The sequence below is a fragment of the Callospermophilus lateralis genome, unplaced genomic scaffold, assembly GCF_048772815.1.
Source record: "Callospermophilus lateralis isolate mCalLat2 unplaced genomic scaffold, mCalLat2.hap1 Scaffold_305, whole genome shotgun sequence".
NCBI classification, from domain to species: domain Eukaryota; kingdom Metazoa; phylum Chordata; class Mammalia; order Rodentia; family Sciuridae; genus Callospermophilus; species Callospermophilus lateralis.
The window spans coordinates 1,334,138-1,337,716 of NW_027513681.1; positions in this window are offsets into that span (position 1 = coordinate 1,334,138).

Below are 3,579 nucleotides of genomic sequence, written 5' to 3' on the forward strand. Positions count from 1 at the left end.
GTATTCAGCAGGACCCAGACCAAGAAACAGTTTCTGCAGGTTTTTTAGCCCTGGGCCAGAGCAGTTCCGGGACCCGGAATTCAGCCGCTCCGGGCTCGGTGTATGTTCTGATAGGAGCAGAATCCAAGAAGCAATTTTCGTGGGTTCTTCAGCACTGACCCTGAGTAATTTGTCTGCAAGATGAAGGCGAATGGCAGCCTGAAATTACCTATTCTGTATCTGAATGAGCTGTGATGAGTCGAAAACAGGGATGGTGACGTCAGCTCTCCAAGATGGTGACCGCTATCTTCCTCTGTGTTCTCACCGGTGTGGAAAACCGAATTGGACCACTTCCTTCCCCCGTTTCAAACCCAGAACTCAACACTGAGCACAGTGATTGCACAGCTGGCAGGAGCCCGCATAATCCACAGGGCTATATCTTTGCGTTGCTCTCTCGTCGTTTCCCAGCGCCCATTGCAGACACTAGCTGTGGGGTGATTTGCTGAATAAGCAGCGTGACCCTCCGTGAGGACAAATCGCTGGCGTTTGAGCCCCCGTAGCTGGTCCTTGTGCAATGGAAATCCTTCCTGTAGGTTTTGGAGCACACCAATTTTCCTGGAAATTTCTAACAAGATAGATTTTAGCCGTTCTAACTTGTCCTTCTCCTGCAATGTGAGGCGGTACACGGGGGTAATGAACTCCCATCACCGCCATAATATGATCCCCTGAAGTTAGTTTTCAGTACTAGGAAACAAACATGTATTTCAGGTGGATGAATATTTCTGAGAATAATCTTCTCAAACGTTGATTATAAATCCAAATACATGAATATGAATGAATTTAGTTAGTGTATAATAAGACACATGTATTTTATATTTTGAATAATCAGCATAGTGAATATATATATATATATATATATATATATATATATAAATATATATATATATAATATATATATATATAATACACACACACACACACACACACACACATACACACCTAAATACAGACATTACAAAGTAGCATTATGTATGCCAATCGAAATTCACCATGAAATATATATCATCCACAGATCCCAAAATATTGATTTTACTAAATATGGATTTATGTTGTTCAACTAGGAAGCTCACTTATAGGTTGAATTTTCAGTTCCAACAGCATTTAGAAGAAGTGTTTTCTTCTAACAATTTGTATTTGCAAAGTCAGTTACCTCACAAATATGTACGTGTGATACCATGTAGTATTCTATATGTGCATATGAAAATGCATGTGCTGAATAGGCTACAGAGAAAGGGAGACAGGAATTCACATATTTGTTAACTTTAAAAACACATAGAGGACTATTTTAACTACAAATTGACAAGATTTATAACACCAACCCTTTATCATGCAAAAGGAAAGTACAACTATACACCATGCCTCTTCTGAACTGGTTGTATTTCTATTCTGTGTGGGTTATTTTACTCCATCATATTAGGATTAGTAGTCAGAGTCTAGTAGGTTATGGGTTAGTTTCAGGGATTCAGTATTTCGAATTGAAAATAGAAAAATAAATTCAATATTTATGCAAATATGTGCTACAAAAAAATCTTCCCACTCTCATCCAGAACAATGCCTTGACATCACCTTCGCTTAAAGTAAGACACAATTAGAGGAGATGAGTTACAAAAATCTGTGAATACATATCTGGAATGGAATATGCTCAGGAGTTCATATCCTTGGAGGTGGTATAGGAGTTTCCAAAAGTAAGGGACAGGGTAAACACTGCACAAACATGGAGCTCTGCTGGCCTAAAGACTTTTGAGAAACTGCCTCTGAGTTTGGGCACTTGAAATATATGTTGTTGTCAGGAGATTTAGCTTCCGTCTAGTTAGACCATCATAACTGGGTCTGCATCTATGTGACCTGGAGGACATTGTTTCTTATTTCCCAATGAACATGAGGCAGCAGTGCTGAATTTTCTCTTTGTAGGTAAACTGTAGCCACTGCGCGCTAAGTGTCTCCTCGTGTTTACTGTAAAGCCGTTTTTTCATCCTCCACTTTTTGTGGTGTTTCTTGCTGCTGCACTGGAAGTTTGGTATTTGTTTCTTGGAATACAAGGAGTTCCACTGGGACAAAGTGCTGGAGGGAATTCTGTCACATGTGGTGGGTCAGGGTCTGCAGGAGAATGCACCAAGCAAGCTTCTTTCCCACAGAGCTTGCCCCATTGACCATAGCAACCTGATTCTGAACATTGCCCTGAAACCTCTCCATATAACAAGATGCTTTTACATACAAGGGTCTGCTGGATGCACAATGTCAGTCACAAGCCATTTGGAAGCCAATGGCAGATAAACATGGCCTCACCACAGATGTTATATCAGACACCTCCCCACCACTGCTCTAGGCCAACTACTCAGCAGGCTCCAACTTACTGGCATCTCTGTTCTACACCATTTTCATGAAACCAAGTCAATCAAGGCACTGTCTGGTATACTCATGATCAGCAACAGGAATCCAAAGGTTCTCCAGTGCCACCTGGTCAAGGGAATTTCAAAAATTTGGTGGTATTTATCTAGCTATTTCTTAAGGATGAAGTTGGAGGCACTGTGGGTTTCCAATCATTCAGGAACCATTAAATGGCGAGGAAACTTATTTGAACAAAAAAAATGGAGAACTATCACAGGCAAAGCTTCCCAAAGTGTGGCCAAAAGGTCAGATGAAGCCAGGCTCATTGAGGTCTACAATGTGAGCTCCATGTGTGTTTTGACTCTCAACTATGGCTGCCAAGTCTTTAATAATAAAATCTTGTGATATCCTGGCTGAGATTACTTGTGCTCTGTGGAAAGCCACCCTGGGCCTAGATCTCAGTTTCCAAGGACGAATCTCATGTGTGGCCTCCTAAAATCCCAACACAGTTCATGGCAATACTTCTCTGAAAACAGTTCCACAACTCAGTCTCTAAGGGAAATCACACCAGAGTTCAAGCCCAGGAGGAACCAGATATCTCTTCCAACCGCCACACAAATGACCACAATTAAAAACAAAAGACTCCCACATGGCACTCATCTTCTTCCATATAGACACTAATAATAACCTCTCGCTGGAGGTTTCCATGAGGGGCACAGACCAACACAGTGTTCAAAATAAGCACCCTCGCACCTCATTTGTCACAAGTCAGGGTTTCCTGGACACCCTTCCTTTGAACACGGAATGATCATAGAGCCCTGCCTTTAATACTGCTCCACAATTCCAATTTGAGGCTTACTGACTGTGGGATTTAGATTCTTTATGTGAACTGGAGTCATGCGTAATCACAAGCACCAATGGGCTAGACTCTGCAGGGCTTTGAAGTACTCATTTGATGCAAAGGATCCCTATTCTCACATGATGGAGATCAGGAACCTTACAGAGGAAGGCGAGAGGCGTAGTCCACAATGAATGCTTTTTGGACATTTTGGATTTGGGTGCACACATGGGATGTTTCTTTAGGTCCATTAGGTGCTAAGTATCTAAGCCACAGCCTCACACAGGGCCAAGTGGCCAATTCAGACACATCCCTTTCCAAACAATTAAGCAAAGAGTCCCAGGTGATGCCCATTCATTTCCATTTGAAAACTG